The sequence below is a fragment of the Heptranchias perlo genome, chromosome 4 (genome assembly GCF_035084215.1).
Source record: "Heptranchias perlo isolate sHepPer1 chromosome 4, sHepPer1.hap1, whole genome shotgun sequence".
NCBI classification, from domain to species: Eukaryota; Metazoa; Chordata; class Chondrichthyes; order Hexanchiformes; family Hexanchidae; genus Heptranchias; species Heptranchias perlo.
Genome location: NC_090328.1, coordinates 111,491,740 through 111,511,840, shown reverse-complemented (window position 1 = coordinate 111,511,840; position 20,101 = coordinate 111,491,740).

Sequence of the window (20,101 nt, the reverse complement as noted above, 5' to 3'; positions counted from 1 at the left end):
AATTGTATTCCAGCACAATCTGTAACCTCATGGCCTGGCATATTACTCACTCTACCATTACCAACAAGCCAAGGGATCAACCCGAGTTCAATGAGGAGCAGCACCAGGCATACCAAAAAATGAGGTGCCAACCTGGTGAAGCTACAACTCAGGACTACATGCATGCTAAACAGCGGAAGCAACATGCTATAGACAGAGCTAAGCGATTCCACAACCAACGGATCAGATCAAAGTCTGCAGTCCTGCCACATCCAATCGGGAATGGTGGTGGACAATTAAACAACTAACGGGAGGAGGAGGCTCTGCAAACATCCCCGTTCTCAATAATGGCAGAGTCCAGCATGTGAGTGCAAAAGACAAGGCTGAAGCGTTTGCAACCATCTTCAGCCAGAAGTGTCGAGTGGATGATTCATCTCGGCCTCCTCCCGATATCCCCACCATCACAGAAGCCAGTCTTCAGCCAATTCGATTCACTCCATGTGATATCAAGAAACGGCTGAGTGCACTGGATACAGCGAAAGCTATGGGCCCGGACAACATCCCGGCTGTAGTGCTGAAGACTTGTGTTCCAGAACTAGCTGCGCCTCTAGCCAAGCTGTTCCAGTACAGCTACAACACTGGCATCTACCCAACAATGTGGAAAATTGCCCAGGTATGTCCTGTCCACAAAAAGCAGGTCAAATCCAATCCAACCAATTACCGCCCCATCAGTCTACTCTCAATCATCAGCAAAATGATGGAAGGTGTCGTCGACAGTGCTATCAAGCGGCACTTACTCACCAATAACCTGCTCACCAATGCTCAGTTTGGGTTCCGCCAGGACCACTCGGCTCCAGACCTCATTACAGCCTTGGTCCAAACATGGACAAAAGAGCTGAATTCCAGAGGTGAGGTGAGAGTGACTGTCCTTGACATCAAGGCAGCATTTGACTGAGTGTGGCACCAAGGAGTCCCAGTAAAATTGAAGTCAATGGGAATCAGGGGGAAAATTCTCCAGTGGCTGGGGTCATACCTAGCACAAAGGAAGATGGTAGTGGTTGTTGGAGGCCAATCATCTCAGACCCAGGACATTGCTGCAGGAGTTCCTCAGGGCAGTGTCCTAGGCCCAACCATCTTCAGCTGCTTCATCAATGACCTTCCCTCCATCATAAGGTCAGAAATGGGGATGTTCGCTGATGATTGCACAGTGTTCAGTTCAATTCGCAACCCCTCAGATAATGAAGCAGTCCGTGCCCGCATGCAGCAAGACCTGGACAACATCCAGGCTTGGGCTCATAAGTGGCAAGTAACATTTGCACCAGACAAGTGCCAGGAAATGACCATCTCCAACAAGAGAGAGTCTAACCACCTCCCCTTGACATTCAACGGCATTACCATCACCGAATCCCCCACCATCAACATCCTGGGGGTCACCATTGACCAGAAACTTAACTGGACCAGCCACATAAATACTGTGGCAACAAGAGCAGGTCAGAGGCTGGGTATTCTGCGGCGAGTGACTCACCTCCTGACTCCCCAAAGCCTTTCCACCATCTACAAGGCACAAGTCAGGAGTGTGATGGAATACTCTCCACTTGCCTGGATGAGTGCAGCTCCAACAACACTCAAGAAGCTTGACACCATCCAGGACAAAGCAGCCCGCTTGATTGGTACCCCATCCACCACCCTAAACATTCACTCCCTTCACCACCGGCGCACAGTGGCTGCAGTGTGTACCGTCCACAGGGTGCACTGCAGCAACTCGCCAAGGCTTCTTTGTTATTACCTCCCAAACCCGCGACCTCTACCACCTAGAAGGACAAGGGCAGCAGGCCCATTGGAACAACACTACCTGCACTTTCCTCTCCAAGTCACACACCATCCCGACTTGGAACTTCTTCGTCGCTGGGTCAAAATTCTGGAACTCCCTACTTAACGGCACTGTGGGAGAACCTTCACCACTTGGACTGCAGCAGTTCAAGAAGGCAGCTTACCACCACCTTCTCAAGGGTAATTAGGGATGGGCAATAAATGCTGGCCTTGCCAGCGATGCCCACATCCCATGAACGAATAAAAAAAACCCAATGCCGTCAGGTAGGGAGTTCCAGGTATTTGAACCAGCGACAATGAAGGAATGGCAATATATATTCAAGTCAGGATGGTGTGTGACTTGGAAGGAATTTGGAGGTGATGGGGTTCCCATGCACTTGCTGTCCTTGTCCTTCCAGGTGGTGGAGGTCGCGGGTTTGGATAGTGCTGCTGAAGAAGCCTTGGTGAATTGCTGCAGTGCATCCTCTAGATCGGACACACTGCAGCCACAGTATGTCGGTGGTGGAGGCAGTGGATGTTTCAACTAGAGGATGGGGTGCTGACCAAGTGGACTGCTTTGTCCTGGATGGTGTCAAGCATCCTCAGTGTTGTTGCAGCTGCACTCATCCAGACAAATGGAGAGTATTTTATCACACTCCTGATTTGCCCCTTGTAGATGGTGGAGAGACTTTGGGAAGTTAGAAGGTGAGCTACTCGCTGCAGAATACACAGCCTCTGACCTTTGGCTGGTCCAGATGAGTTTCTGATCTGGTCAAAGGTGACCCCCAGGATGTTGATGGTGGGGGATTCGGTGATGGTAATACCATTGAATGTCAAGGAGGGGTCGTTAAATTCTCCCAAGTTGGAGATAGTCATTTCCTTGTGTGGTGTGAATGTTAGTTGCCACTTATCAGCTCAAGCCTGGATGTTGTTCGGGTCTTTCTTGTGTTTGGAGCTGAACACTGTGCAATCATCAATGAACAGCCCCATTTCTGACCTTATGGTGAAGAGGTCATTGATAAAGTAGCTGGAGGGAAGGTCATTGATGAAGCCTAGGATGCTGCCCTGAGCAACTCCTGCAGTGATGTCCTGGGGAATCCCCAGGCCTCCAACAACACAACCATCTTCCTTTGTGCCAAGTAAGTCTCCAGCCACTGGACTTTCTCCTGTGATCTCCATTGACTTCAGTTTTATTAGGGTTAGGGTTCCTTGGTGCCACACTTGGTTGAATGCTGCCTTGATATCAAAGGCAGTCACACTCATGAAAAAATAAGAACATGAGAAATAGGAGCAGGAGTAGGCCATACAGCCCTTTGAGCCTGCTCTGCCATTCAATAAGATCATGGCTGATCTTCAACCTCAACTCTACTTTTCCGCCTGATCCCCATATCCCTTGATTCCCCTAAAGTCCAAAAATCTATCGATCTCAGCCTTGAATATACTCAACAACTCAGCGTCCACGGCCCTCTGGGGTAGAGAATTCCAAAGATTCACAACTCTCTGGGTGAAGAAATTCCTTCTTATCTCAGTACTATAGCTGACCCCTTATCCTGCGACTATGTCCCCTTGTTCTAGACTCTCCAGCCAGGGAGAACAACCTCTCAGCATCTAACCTCACCTCACCCCTGGAATTCAGCTCATGTCCATGTTTGGACCAAGGCTGTAATGAGGTCTGGAGCTGAGTGGTTTTTGCCGAAGCCAAACTGAGCAGCAGTGTCGCTTGATTGCAATGTTTATGATTCCTTCCATCACTTTGCTGATGATTGAGAGCAGGCTGATATGGTGGTAATTGACTGGGTTGGATTTGTCCTGCTTTTTGTAGACAGACATACCTGGGCAATTTTCCTCATTGTCCGGTAAATGCCAGTATCACACCTGTACTGGAACATCTTGGGTAAGGGGTGCAGCTAGTTCTGATGTATAGGTCTTCAACACTACAGCGGGATGTTGTCGGGGCTCACAGATTTTGCTGTATCGACTGCACTGAGCTGTTTATTGATTTCAAGTGGAGTGAATCGAATTGGCTGAAGACTGGCATCTCTGATGGTGGGGACCTCAGGAGGAAACTGAGAAGGATCATTCTTTCTGCACTTCTGGCTGAAGATGATTGCAAACGCTTCAATCTCGTGTTTTGAACTCACCTGCTGGGCTCTGCCACCATTGAGGGTGGGGATGTTCATGGAGCCACCTCTTCCTGTTAGTTGTTTAATTGTCCACAACCATTCGCGACTGGATGTGGCAGGACAGCAGAGCTTTGGTTGTGGGATCACTTAGCTGTCTATAGCATGCTGCTTCTGCTGTTTTAGCATGCCTGTAACCCTGTGTTATAGCTTCAATAGGTTGGCACCTCCTTTTCAGGTATGCCGGGTGGTGCTTTCAGCTTGCTCTTCTACACTCCTCATTGAATCATGGTTAGTCATCTGGCTTGATGGTGACGGATATGCCTGTTGACCACAGTTGATTGTTAACGTCCCTGCACTAGCCAGCCCATTACTGTTCTTGCAACAAATGACACAGCTCTGCATTTGTCTCTGCTGATTCAGACCCTAAGAGAGTTCCACACTGCCAGGGTCTGCAGAAATGGTTGGGGTCACCTTGGCAGGTATGGTGAATCAAACTGTTGATCACTCCGGCACGTCTTCTTTCTTGCATAAATGCTTCTGTGGTGAAATGTAGGTGGTGAATGCTCATTTCATCTGACAAGGCCATGTAGCTCTGGTGGGGTTGATAAACCTGAAAACTTGGGTACTGGCAGGTCTGTGCAACCTCTCTTAGCAAACCTGTCTCTGATTGTTCCTCTGCAATTGATCCTCATCCTCATCACTTAGCTTCCTGAGTGAAAAAAAAGTAAAATGCAAAAATAACAATGCACCTAAATAAATGCAATAAAAACAAACTAAAAAGGTACAAACAATAGAAGTTCACTCTTGCTCAGAAAAGCAATGGTCACATATACTCAAATTACATTTCGAAGCAAACCACAGAAAATGTGGGGGAGGGAAGCTCTGCTCACATTTACTTAATTTCCAAAGCCTGCACACTCTAGCATGCATGAGCCTCTTGAACACCCAGCCAGCCCAGTAGGAGAATAATCTGGCTCCTGATACAGTTTTGGGGTAATGCCAAATTTTCTACCACCCCTCCCCCCACGCTTGGATGTGTCAGAAGAAAATCTAAACTGTGTGCAGTTTAGGTAGCCATACCTGCAGAAAGAGCTAATGCAAAGGATTCAAGGAAAGCTAACAAATGATAGCAATGGTTCTTAATTGTTTCCTATGAGACTCAATTTTCTCCCACTGGAAGTCAAGTGGATATTGTGCGCTGAAGGAATGCTGCATTATTGAATGGGACGTTGACAAGGCCCATCTGTCTGTTCAGATGGATATTAAAGATCCCATGGCATAATTCAAAGAGCAGAGAATTGTCCTAGCCAACATCCCCCTCTCAGTCAAAACCAACAAAAACAGATTAACCGACCATTCATCGCAGTGCTATGTGTGGATTTTGCTGTGTACAGAACAGCCACCCCATTTATCTGAATAACAAATGTGACTGCATTCAAAGGAATTCATTGTACGTAAAGCACTTTGGGATATGCCTGAGACATATGACAAAAATACAACTAACAAAAATACAATTCTTTGAATCACACATGACAATACCACAAAAATGTACAGGACAAGTTTCACATAGGTTGGGAAAAGCAGACAAGCAACTGTCAGAAAGGTAGTGAATTTCTTGAGTGTGTCCGGGATAGTTTTCTGCAGCAGTGTCCTAGAGGCAACAAGGGGGCAAGCCAAAAGATTTAGTAATGAGTAACGAACCAGATTTAGTTAATGGCTTAACTGTGCGTGAACATCTATCCAATAGTGATCATAACATGATCGAGTTCAATGTAGTGTTTGAAAGGGAAAAAAGTGAATCAGCTGCTAAGATTCTAGACTTGGGCAAGGCCGACTTCAATGGGATGAGACAGAGACTGTCCACAGTAAACTGGGCAAATCTGTTAATGGGTAAAACGACTGATGATCATTGAGAAATGTTTAAAGAAACATTTAACGTGATACAGAATCGGTTTATACCCCCTGAGGGGCAAGAACTCTACTTGCCAAAAAAAACTGCCATGGACAACTAAAGAGGTAAGGGACAGTATAAGACATAAGGAAAGGGCATACAAAAAGGCAAAAAATGGCACAGATCCTGGCGAATGGGAAAGATACAAAGATCAACAAAGGGTCACAAAACAGATAGTAAGGGCTACAAAAAGAGAGTATGAAAAGAAACTCGCAAGGGATATCAAAACCAATACGAAGAACTTTTATAGTTATATTAGGAAAAAGAGGGTGGTCAGGAGCAGTGTTGGCCCCTTAAAAACTGAAAGTGGGGATATTGTCATTGACAATGGGGAAATGGCGGACACGTTGAACAATTACTTTGCGTCAGTATTTACAGCCGAAAAAGAGGATAGCATGCCGGAAATCCCAAGAAAATGTATATTGAATTCGGGACAGGGACTCGATAAAATGAACATAAGTAAAGCAACAGTAATGAAGAAAATAATAGCACTAAAGAGTGACAAATGCCCAGGACCAGATGGTTTCCATCCCAGGGTTTTAAAGGAAGTAGGTGAGCACATTGCGGATGCCCTAACTATAATCTTTCAAAGTTCTCTAGATTCAGGAACTGTCCCTCTAGATTGGAAAATTGCACATGTCACTCCACTTTTTAAGAAAGGAGAGGGAAACCGTGGAATTATAGACCAGTTAGCCTAACACCTGTTGTGGGGAAAATGCTGGAGTCTATAATTCAGGATAGGGTGACTGAACACCTTGAGAATTTTCAGTTAATCAGAGAGAGCCAGCATGGATTTGTGAAAGTAGGTCGTGCCTGACAAACCTGATTGAATTTTTTGAAGAGGTGACTAAAGTAGTGGACAGGGGAATGTCAATGGATGTTATTTATATGGACTTCCAGAAGGCATTTGATAAGGTCCCACATAAGGGACTGTGAGCTAAGATAGAAGCCCATGGAATCAAGGGAAAAGTACGGACTTGGTTAGGAAGTTGGCTGAGCGAAAGGCGACAGAGAGTAGGGATAATGGGAAGGTACTCACATTGGCAGGATGTGACTAGTGGAGTCCCGCAGGGATCTGTCTTGGGGCCTCAATTATTCACAATATTTATTAACGACTTAGATGAAGGCATAGAAAGTCTCATATCTAAGTTTGCCAATGACACAAAGATTGGTGGCATTGTAAGCAGTGTAGATGAAAACATAAAATTACAAAGCGATATTGATAGATTAGGTGAATGGGCAAAACTGTGGCAAATGGAATTCAATGTAGACAAATGTGAGGTCATCCATTTTGGATCAAAAAAGGATAGAACAGGGTACTTTCTAAATGGTAAAAAGTTAAAAACAGTGGATGTCCAAAGGGACTTAGGGGTTCAGGTACATAGATCATTGAAGTGTCATGAACAGGTGCAGAAAATAATCAAGGCAAATGGAATGTTGGCCTTTATATCTAGAGGACTAGAGTACAAGGGGGCAGAAGTTATGCTGCAGCTATACAAAACCCTGGTTAGACTGCACCTGGAGTACTGTGAGCAGTTCTGGACACTCACCTTCGGAAGGACATATTGGCCTTGGAGGGAGTGCAGCGTAGATTTACTAGAATGATACCCGGGCTTCAAGGGATAAGTTACGAGGAGAGATTACACAAATTGGGGTTGTATTCTCTGGCGTTTCGAAGGTTAAGGGGTGATCTGATCGAAGTTTATAAGATATTAAAGGGAACAGATAGGGTGGATCGAGAAAATCTATTTCCGCTGGTTGGGGATTCTAGGAGTAGGGGGCACGGTCTAAAAATTAGAGCCAGACCTTTCAGGAGTGAGATTAGAAAACATTTCTACACACAAAGGGTTGTAGAAGTTTGGAACTCTCTTCCGCAAACGGCAATTGATACTAGCTCAATTGCTAAATTTAAATCTGAGATAGATAGCTTTTTGGCAACCAAAGGTATTAAGGGATATGGGCCAAAGGCAGGTATATGGGGCTCGATTTTGGCGTCGGGTTTCCGGCGGGTTTCCAGCGGGGGGGGCCCCGAAAATCCCGATATCTGGTCACATGACCGGATCGCGACGAAATCCCGGCCACTTCCGGGTACCGCGCTGACGTGCGGGGCTGCGTGCGCAAGCCCCGCTGGTGGGAATCCCGCAGGCAATTAAAGCCAGCAGGGTTCCACTTGAGTGTACTTACCTTGCTTGTTGAGGTCAGTTAATGAGCTGAATCCGTTGTCAAAAGAGGAAGTGTGGGATTTTAGGTTCAAGGCAGTGAGTTTCACACACTGGGTGAAACAGTCTCTCTCCAACCAGGCATGTTGCAGCCAGCAGCCTGTGGCAGGTGCCAAGGTGCACTCCACGGGGGAGAGCCCTCACCCACGCAGGAGGCCACCGCGTCACATAGGGCAACCCCTGCCCCCCACCACCCCCCGCCAAGCCAGAGGACAGACCGACACGAAACCGCAGCCCCAGTCCGAGGAACCACCCACCTACCCTGCACAACCCCTCAGACCAACACCTGCCAAATGGGTGGTGTGTGGACACCCTCGGAAGACGAACAGCATGACCAGCCCCAGCAGCCTCGCAGTCCACGCCGTCCGCCGCAGAGACGTGGAGCCCCCCAACACGGTGTTGTTGCACGCCCACCTGCACAGCAGGAGGGAGGGCTACCGCAGAGAGAGACGCATCGCAGAGGGCACTACCCTCGCCACAGGGTCCACAGACCGAGGCGCAGCTCCCCGGACCTCTCCGAGCAGCAGTGCACAGGGAGGCGCAGATTCGCTCGACATGTAGTCGTGGAGATCTGCAGCCTCTTTCATGCCGAGCTGCTCCTGGCTGGCCCCAGCACCAACTGCTTACCTGTCGCTGTCAAAGTCACCACTGCCCTCAATAACTGCAGCCGGCTACACCGCCGATGTCTCTCAGTCGTCTGCGCGGACGAGCCCTGCAAATACACCTGCACCTACTCTGCAGTAACACGATGGGTGGCATCAGTGGTGGGTCCTCATAGTGATACCCAGGAGCGGGCATTATTGGACACAGCGGACAGGATTCGCGGAGACGTGGCAGTGGTGGTGTCAATATAATGTGTGCTGTTTGTTGCTCTGAAATTCAATATAGGGAACACCCATGACAAACCCTCAGACACCCTTGTGCACCCCCTTCATGCTCACGACACGTTTGCCTTACGCTGCCTACTGCACATATGTGATGCATGCCCTGTGGCTGCAGCACAGGTGGTGGCAGGTTGAGTGAGGCTGGCCGTGAGGGAGATGCACGAGAGGGTGAGTATGGGATAGAGCCATGAGATTGTATGAGGATTGGGTTGCGTGTTAGTGGCAGGATGAGTACTGGCGAGGTGAGTAGGTGGAGGTAAGATGAGGATGGGGTTTGAGTGGGTATGAAGGGTGATGTGACAGAGTAGTGTTGGCGGTGCCGAAGGAGATGTGGGGTGGGGGCAGTGTTGTGGCAGACGGAGTGTAGGGGAAAGACTTCGTGTTCTCACTGTGGCTGACCTACTGCGGTCATTGCAGCGCCTCCTGCACTGTATGCAGGTGGGCCAAATGTTGGTGGCGCAGGTGACCCCCTCTGCCACCTCGAGCCAAGCCTTCTTGGTGGCAGAGGCAGGCCGCTTCCTCCCGACCGCCGGGTGGAAGATCTGTGTCCCTCCCCCTCCTCCTCACCCCATCTGATGATACCTGGGGTGAGGCATCATTAAACTGGGAGCAGCCTTCCCCCTGGGCTGCTCCATGCTGCAATTTGTTCCATTGGTTGCAGCATCTGTCAGTGGAGGACTGCCCCTTTAACTAGAGAGACTCCAGCTGACAGATCGTACTGCGCATGCGCAGCCCGCCCGACGCGCAGGCCAGCGCCGCGGACCCCGGAGGATCAGGTAATTGATTCCTATTAGTGTGTTGCCTGCTACGATCGTGCGGGCAACCCACTAATTTCTCCGAGCGTGTTGACCACGCTCCCGAAACCCAACCCGCCGGAAACCCGCAGGCCTGCTAAAATCAGGCCCATGGAGTTAGATCACAGATCAGCCATGATCTTATCAAATGGCGGAGCAGGCACGAGGGGCTGAATGGCCTACTGCTGTTCCTATGTTCCTAATACAATTTTCTGATCATCTTTGTATATATGTGTCTGCAGCTGAAATTTAGTGAGAGCCAAAATATCTCACCTTCGATGGATGAAATCAGAATGTGGATAATGCAATCACACAGGGGAAACATTTTTTCTACTGGCATTTATTCATTCTTTTACTAAAGTGCAAAACGAGCATAGAACAGCAGAAAACAAATTTCCTGGAAAATAGTCAACTCCAACAAAGTCACCGATTAAAATGAACAAGTTATACTTTTATTTTTATACATCAAGATTGTTTTTACAAATTAATAAGGATTAGTAAGTTATGAAATGGTTTTCAAACCAATCACAGTATGTGAAGACAGCCCAGCAATGCATAAGATGTGTCGATTGCTACCATAACTCACAATAACTCTTATACAGTATATGTACCAAGACCATCTCCATCACACTTCAGAATGGTTTGTGTGCTGACCAAACCCGCAACCAGCAATTAAAAACACATTACTCATTTTCTCTATGGGAGAGAAAATAAATTTAATAAATGCCAACTATGCAACTCATACAGCATTTGTTGTACAAGGTTAGTTTTAATAAGGGAAAAAAGTCACTTTTTCCTTTGACTGCAAGTTTTATGCACAGACGTATGCATACACTAAACCAAGCCATAATACTTTTCCAAAAATGGCTCACGTTACATTGGAACGAAATTATGTGCACTACAGGTGGTGCAGAACACATCAGGCCTACAGATAGATAACTTTACTTAATTAGAGAGAACTTCCATTTGTCACAAGTAGCAAAAATGAGCCTTATGTAACAAACCTTTTGCACAGAGAAAACATGGTGCCTGCTAATAGGCTCTTCACACTGACTAAGGGTATCAGCTTGCTCTTTTGAGACTGCAGGCTAGAGGTTCATCAGAGTAAACACACTAAAGTGGTCTCGTCCTCAGGGTACAATATTTGAACAACAAACACTCATTCATTCTTTTAACCCCCTAAACAAACATTTTGGCACCTCTGATCTTGGTGGCAGTTATTTTTTTGGTGTGTTACATGAAGGATAGATGATAGAAACTTACAAAGCAGCAATTCAACAAAATAACTTTGAGGTCATAAACTGTGAAAGGGAAGCACGAGTGATTTATGGAGACTAGCAGAGTGACTTACAACCTTAATCCACTGTCAGCTATCTATCTCTTCATGTTTTAAATAGTGGGTAGGTCATATTAAAAATAAAGGTTTTCAGCTTTTCTTACTACTGTGTAGCAGATGTGCTGAGTTTAAGAATGTTGTCATGATGTAGATGAATGGATAATAAAACACAATGATGCATGGCATCATCTGACCGATGCTGTGATACTAAATTCATTTATAACTTCTGACTATTGTAGTTAGCAGGGTGAAGGATCTCAATACTACTTTTTATATCTAGCACTGCCAGGTCAGTTATAGCAGATCAAGGTGTCAAATAAAGTTCTCTTCATTCTGCTACAATAATGTAACTCACATTTCTGGATTTTTTGACTTCTTTTCCATTGAAAGGAGTTGGAATAAGAGTTACTTTTAATGCTGGGTTTTAAAAAGCAATGTGAATTTTCATGAATTTTAAAAAGAGACGCCTAGATGAAAGTTGCTTTTTTCAGAGTCTAAGCATGAAGCAATTTGTTAGTTTGGCTGGGTATTCAAAGAGACACCTCTCACCATTATCTTGTAAAATTCTTTGATCTGTTGAATCGAGAAAGAGACAGGCTTTTTGAGTGAGACACTTTTAATAACAGAACACAGAAAGGCAGTTGGGTTTTTGAAAAAAAATGCTGCACAGCAAGGTAGGTAGCAAAAGAAAGGGAACTGCAGGGAAGAGTGGTTCTGCCTAGGCTGTAGGACAGGCTGCAGAGGAATTATTCTGTTCAAGTAAGAGAAAAGTAGGGTCACATCCGTGTTCTTGGTTTTATATCATTATGCAATTACAAGTTGCACTGATTGAACTTAATGACTCTGACCATACCTATTGCTCTGTACTTTACTGTAGAATAAAGCAGTTTACGATTTGAACAAAACTTAGTCTGATCTAGTATTAACTCCAGCTTTCCATTTATGGTTCGGGTTACATGGAGGTTTCATTGCTATGCCTCTGGGTCCTGATGCCGATTAGTAGCTGCATATGGCAGTGAGTCAACTCCCATAAAAGACGCATGAACCGCTTACAGGACTGACTGATGTCTCTGAGCCTGAAAAGGCATCTACATCATACTTTCCATTTCCAAATATGACCCTCCTTAGTCTCTAGTTTAGTGCCAATTTATGGCTAGTTTTGTGTTGTGGACGCCAATCCTTTAAGAACTTGATTCAGACTTAGTTCATTTGGGATCCTTTTTATGAGCAAAAGGAAGAGACTTTTATTCCATCAGTCTGGGCTGGAATCAAACTTAGATATGAAAGGTAAAAGCTAATTAATTGCATCACTCAGTCCTCTAGTACCTTTTGTGCCCTTCAAACAAAAAGTGGGGATTATCAGAAAATAAACTCCATATTGTAGAGTTTCAACTATATTTGAATGTGGTAAGCATGCAACATTACAACATTTACAGTCCAGATATTGTGACCTGTGTTGCAGGCACCAATTTCCAAATACAGTAAACTTGATGTGCACTATAACCAGATAGTATAGAGGGTGAGATTATATTCAGGCACATAGCTCATTTTCAAATTAATCCCTACATTTATTATTTGCAAATAATAGACTGAAATGTATTTCTGCATTAATTCAGGGCCCACTTTAATAAGAATATTTTAAACGTGCGATTTTATAACAGAATGCCTTTTGAGCCAGGTTTTATGATCCAGGCACCATCACTGTTCTCTCCTTAAAATCAATTCAAAGTGAACAGAACAGATGGAGATTGAGAAGAAGGTAAATGGAAAATGGTGTGTACTGATGATGGTGGAGCCAGTCTACTCCTTGTAGGTAAACGAAAGGTAGAATATCTCTTAAAATTTTCTTTTTCTTTCACCAGACATAAATCCAACAATTAACTTTTTGTGTGTAAAGTAATGTCTCGATCCTAAATATTTGTGGTTACATTAATGGTTCCTGCAGCTATCCATCTACTTTGGCCAATTCAGCACCATAGGTAAAAACGGGCAACCCATTTCTTTTCAACCAACGTAACCAACAAAGGTGTGAGAGGTAGATTGCTTATTATGAAACATTACCTGCTGAAAAAAATTGGGCACCAAAAGAACAATAGTTTTCCTTGATAACTAGAACAGTGATTAAGGTCCAAAATTGGTGGGCACTGATTTATGGCACAACTTTTCATAATTGGCAGCTCATTTTATCACAGCATAATTTGTCCACGCATCACGTCATCCAGAAAACCAAAATCTTTCCTTTATGATGACAACTTGACATCAGCTACTATTGATGGGAGTACTAATTGATGGGAGTCCAACCGAGCAGTTTGTACACTTAAAAAAGAGCCACTGTTAATAAATGGAGATTTATTGAAATTCATTTATCTAATTTAGTTTCCAATAAAAATCAGCAAGAATTTCACAAAACCCCAAAGTGAACAGAAGCAAACTTGTGGAAATACTTGAAGGACAAAAGGCCCTGATTTTTTTACCTAATAAAACATTTTGCATTGGTTATGTAATGTAAATATTTTGTTGCAAAAGTGTGCAACAATTTCTTTTTATTATGCTAGTCAATCTTGCATAAGTTGCACACAAGTGTAGCCTACAGGTGTAATAGGGCTAGAGGGCATGGGATAATTAGACCAGGGTGTACATAGATTATTAAGTCCCCATTTAAAAATTATATATTGTTTATTTTATATTGCCATTATAAATTCCTATGTTCACATTTCCAATGGAAACTGCTGTCCCCCCACCCCCCCACTAACACCCCAGTGTCCTGGCCAATATTTATCCTCCAACCATCGCAAAAAAACCCCAAATGATCTGGTCCTTATCACATTGCTGTTTGTAGAACTTTGCTGTGCGTAAATTGGCTGCTGCGTTTTCTACATTACAACAGTTATTACAAATGTACTTTGTTGGTTGTAAAGCACTTTGGGACATCCTGAGCTCATGAAAGGCGCTACATAAATGCAAATCTTTTTTTTGTAAACCTGTCATGCTATAATTACACTCTCCCACCTGCGATAGTGCTGCAACACTTCCATTAGACAACATGACAAATTTACACTTGCAGTTTCCATTATAAATGTGGCCACTGGAATTTATAATGGAAAAAGTTGACAGAAAGTGCATGTAGACATAAGATTTTTAATATATTATAGTTTTGATTGAAAGCTGAATCAGATATCTAAATCATCCAAAATGAGATTTTTAAATATGCTGAAAGGAGCTATCATCTTGCTGGTATATTATTAGCTACTATAACTATCAATGCAAATACATATTAGAGAGAGACAAAACACTCAATTCATGAACGTGCACCATTCTTCTCCCTTGCAAATCTATTTTAACTCCATTATAAGATGCTCATTTCAGACAATGAACCTTGGGACTTCAGAACCTTGGGGAATCTCTTCACAAGAGCTCCAATGTGTTACTGATGTGAAGTACAAATAAATGGATGAATTGATAGGGCAAGTATTTTTTTAACTAACATGAAAAATCATGCTGCACCAGTACAAGCACAAAGGTGCATGCATTTAAAATAATCTAGTTTTGTAGTTAGCATAATAAAAATTACAGCAGATAATTTAAAAACAAAACAGGGCAGAGTAAAGAAATGTAGAACACTTGAACAGTGGGTCATACTAATAGCAATGAGGTTTCATTGTTACTCTCAACTTTTGCTGACAGTGCCTTACATCAGTTAGAAGCTTTATTTAGTGATGTCCTGTTCTGATCAGAACATTATTACTTATTCTCTTTGAGAGAGCTGGAGAATTCAAAACTTAAATCTGAAACTTGATTTATTAGCCTGAATCTGTAGATTCAAAAATTCCTAAGATTTCAAATAAGTGACTTCAAAATGAAAGGCTTTCGCCTGAACTGTTATACTGCTTGCCTCAACTTCGGCAATCTTGTGTTTTTACTTAAGTGTACAAGAACCCATTACTTGATCTCTCAAGCAGTAGCCATCTTCCAGCAAATGTTAGCAATTAGGGAGCAGTGGTCATAGTATCATAAAGTTTAGAATAGTTATGGAAAAGGACATGGACCACTCTAAAGTAAAAATACTCAATTGGAGGAGAGCCAATTTCAATGGGATGAGAACGGATCTGGCCCGCGTAAATTGGAATCAAAGATTGGCAGGCAAAACTGTAATTGAACAGTGGGCGGGCTTTAAAAAGGAGACGGTTCGGGTACAGTCTAGGTATATTCCCTCGAGGCAGAAAGGTAGAGCAACTAAAGCCAGAGCTCCATGGATGACAAAAGAGACAGTGAGTAAGATGAAATGGAAAAAACGAATGACAGATGCCAGGTTGATAACACAAGTGAGAACCAGCAGAATATAGATAGTTTAGAGGGGAAGTGAAAAAGGAAATAAGAGGGGCAAAGAGAGAGTATGAGAATAGACTGGTGGCCAACATAAAAGGGAATCCAATTCTACAGGCATATAAACAGTAAACGGGTAGTAAAAGGAGGGATGGGGCCGATTAGGGACCATAATGGAGATCTACTCATGGAGGCAGAGGGCATGGCCGACATGATTTCCCTTTCATAAATCCATGTTGACTTTGTCTAATCCCGTTGATATTTTCTAAGTGTCCTGTTATCACATCCTTTATAACAGACTCTAGCATTTTCCCTACTACTGATGTTAGGCTAACTGGTCTGTAGTTTCCTGTTTTCTCTCTCACTCCTTTTTTAAATAGTGGGGTTACATTTGCCACCCTCCAATCTGCAGGAACTGTTCCATAATCTATGGAATTTTGGAAGATGACAATTAATGAATCCACTATTTGCATAGCTACCTCTTTTAGTACTCTGGGATGCAGATTATCAGGCCCTGGGGATTTATCGGCTTTCAGTCCCATTAAATTCTGCAGCACTATTTTTTTACTAATACTAATTTCCTTTAATTCCTCCTTCTCACTAGACCCTTTGTTCCCTAGCATTTCTGGGAAATTATTTGTGTCCTCTTTCGTGAAGACAGAACCAAAGTATTTGTTTAATTGCTCTGCCATTTCTTTGTTCCCCATTATAAATTCTCCCATTTCTGACTGTAAGGGACCTACATTTGTCTTCACTAATCTTTTTCTTTTTACATACTTGTAGAAGCTTTTACAGTCCACTTTTATGTTCCTTGCAAGTTTACTCTCATACTCTATTTTTCCCCTCTTAATCAACCTCTTGGTCCTTTTTTGCTGAATTCTAAACTGCAACCAATCCTCAGGCTTGCTATTTTTCTGGCAACTTTATATGACTCCTCTTTGGATCTAATACTATCCTTCATTTCTTTTGTCAGCCAAGGTTCGACCGCTTTTCCTTTTGTGTTTTTGCACCAGAAAGGAATGTATAATTGTTGTAATTCATGTATCATTCCTTAAATGTTAGCCATTGCCTATCCACCGTCGTGCCTTTTAATGAAGCTTTCCAATCTATCATAGCCAACTCACTCCTCATACCTTCGTAATTTCCTTTGTTTAGATTTAGGACTTGAGTTTCAGATTGGACTACTTCACTTTCCATCTAAATGAAGAATTCTATCATGTTATGGTCACTCTTCCCTAAAGGACCCCGCACAACAAGATTATTAATTAACACCTTCTCATTGCACAATACCCAATCTAGGATAGCCTGTTCCCTGGTTGGCTCCTCAACGTACTGGTCTAAAAAACCGTCTCGTACACACTCCAGGAATTCATCCTCCACAGTATTATTGCTAATTTGGTTTGGCCAGTCGATACGTAGATTAAAGTCACCCATGATTACTGTAGTACCCTTGTTACATGCATCTCTAATTTCCTGTTTGATACCGTCCCCTACATTACCACTACTGTTTGGACTTATGAAAGGGAAATCATGTTTGACAAACCTACTGGAGTTTTTTGAGGATGTAACTGATAGAATAGATAAGGGAGAACCAGTGGATGTGGTTTATTTGGATTTTCAGAAGGCCTTTGATCAAGTCCCACATAAGAGGTTAGTGTGCAAAATTAAAGCACATGGAATTGGGAGTAATATACTGGCATGGATTGAAAATTGGTTAACAGACAGGAAACAGAGAGTGGGAATAAATGGGTCTTTTTTGGGGTGGCCTGCGGTGACTAGTGGGGTACCGCAGGGATCAGTGCTTGGGCCCCAGCTATTCACAATATATATCAATGATTTGAATGAGAGAATCAAATGTAATATTTCCAAGTTTGCTGACGACACAAAACTAGGTGGGATCGTGAGATGTGAGGAGGATGCAAAGAAGCTTCAAGGTGATTTAGACAAGTTGAATGAGTGGACAAATAAACGGCAGATGCAGTATAATGTGGATAAATGTGAAGTTATCCACTTCAGAAGGAAAAACAGAAAGGCAGAGTATTATTTAAATGGTGATAGATTGGGAAATGTTGATGTACAAAGGGACCTGGGTGTCCTTGTACACCAGTCATTGAAGGCAAACATGCAGGTGCAGCAAGTGGTTAGGAAGGCAAATGGTATGTTGGCCTTCATTGCAAGAGGATTTGAGTACAGGAGCAAGGATGTCTTACTGCAGTTATACAGGGTCTTGGTGAGACCACACCTGGAGTATTGTGTGCAGTTTTGGTCTCCTTACCGAAGAAAGAATATACTTGCTATAGAGCGAGTGCAGCGAAGGTTCACCAGACTGATTCCTGGGATGGCAGGACTGTCATATGAGGAGAGATTGGGTCGACTCGGCCTGTATTCACTCAAGCTTAGAAGAATGAGAGGAGATCTCATTGAAACATATAAAATTCTGACAGGGCTAGACTGACAGGTTGCAGGGAGGATGTTTCCCCTGGCTGGGTGGGTCCAGAACAAGGGATATGGGGCAGGACATTTAGGACTGAGATGAGGAGAAATTTCTTCACTCAGAGGGTGGTGAACCTGTAGAATTCTCTGTCACAGAAGGCTCACTGAATATATTTAAGTAGGAGCTAGATAGATTTCTAGTCACAAAAGGCATCAAGGAGTATGGGGAGAGAGCGGGAATATGGTATAGAGATAGAGGATCAGCCATGATCATATTGAATGGCGGAGCAGGCTCGAAGGGCCGAATGGCCTATTCCTGCTCCTTTTTTTTATGTTTCTCTATACTAAATGAGTACTTTGCATCTGTCTTTACCAAGGAAGAAGATGCTGCCAGAGTCTCAGTAAAGGAAGATATAGTTGAGATACTGGATGGGCTAAAAATTGATAAAGAAGAGGTACTAGAAAGGCTAGCTGTACTTAAAGAAGATAAGTCACCCAGTCCAGATGGGATGCATCCTAGGTTACTGAGGGAAGTAAGGGAGGAAATTGCTAAGGTACTGGCCATAATCTTCCAAAAATCCGTAGATGTCTCGTGGTGCCAGAGGAGTAGAGAATTGCAAATGTTACACCCTTGTTCAAAAAAGGGTGGAATGATAAACGCAGCAACTAAAGGCCAGTCAGTTTAACCTCAGTGGTGGGGAAACTTTTAGAAACGATAATCTGGGTGAGAATTAGCAGTCACTTGGACGAGTGTGGATTGATTAGGGAAAGCCAGCACGGATTTGTTAAAGGCAAATCGTGTTTAACTAACCTGATAGAGTTTTTTGATGAGGTAACAGAGCGGGTAGATGAGGCCAATGCAGTCGATGTGGTGTATATGGACCTTCAAAAGGTGTTTGATAAAGTACCGCATGGTAGGCTTATCATCAAGATTGCGGCCTATGGAATAAAGGAGGCAGTAGCAACATGGATACAGAATTGGCTAAGGGACAGGAAACAGAGAGTAGTGGTGAACGGTTGTTTTTTGGACTGGAGGGGGTTGTACAGTGGTGTTCCCCAGGGGTCGGTGCTGGGACCACTGCTTTTCTTGATATATATTAATGACTTGGACTTGGGCACAATTTCAAAATTTGCAGATGACACAAAACTTGGACGGGTAGAAAACAGTGAGGAGGATAGTGATAGACCTCAAGAGGATATAGATAGGCTGGTGCCATGGGCAGATGCATGGCAGATGAAGTTTAACGCAGAAAAATGTGAAGTGCTACATTTCGGTAGGAAGAACGAGAAGAGGCAATATAAACTAGAGGGCACAACTCTAAAAGGGGTACAGGAACAGAGAGATCTGGAGTGTATGTGTACAAATCGTTGTAGGTGGCAGGGCAGGTTGAGAAAGCGGTTAAAAAAGCATACGGGATCCTGGGCTTTATAGAGGCATAGAGTACAAAAGTATGGAGTTCATGATGAACCTTTATTCGGCCACAACTTGAATATTGTGTCCAGTTCTGGGCACTGCACTTTAGGGACGATGTGAAGGCCTTAGGGAGGGTGCAGAAGAGATTTACTAGAATGATTCCAGGGATGAGGGACTTCAGTTACGTGGATAGACTGAAGAAGCTGGGGTTGTTCTCCTTGGAACAGAGACGGTTGCAAGGAGATTTGATAGAGGTATTCAAAATCATGACGGGTCTAGGCAGAGTATATAGAGAGGAACTGTTCCCATTGGTGGAAGGGTCAAGAACCAGAGGACATAGATTTAAGGTGATCAGCAAAAGAACCAAAGGAGGGATGAGGAAAAACTTTTTTACACTGTGAGTGGTTAGGATCTGGAATGCACTGCCTGAGGGGGTGTTGGAGGCAGCTTCAATCATGGCCTTCAAAAGGGAAGTGGATAAGTACTTGAAAGGAAAAAAATTGCCGGGCTACAGGGATCGGGGGGGGCGGGGGGAGTGGGACTAGCTGGATTGCTCTTGCATAGAGCCAGCGCGGATTCAATGGCCTCCTTGAGTGCTGTAAACTTCCTATGATTCTATGTTAATTAGTATCACTCTTGCCTCTGAGTCAGTAGACAATGAATTGAAGCCCCACTTCAGTGCGCTACTGAAAGACTGCTGCATTGTTGATGGCGCTGTCTTTGGGATGAGATTTTAAACTGACGTCCTGACAACCTAAAATGGACATAAAAGATCCCAGGACATTATTCAAACATGTCCTGGCCAACATTCCTCCTTCAAACATCATCACCGAAAG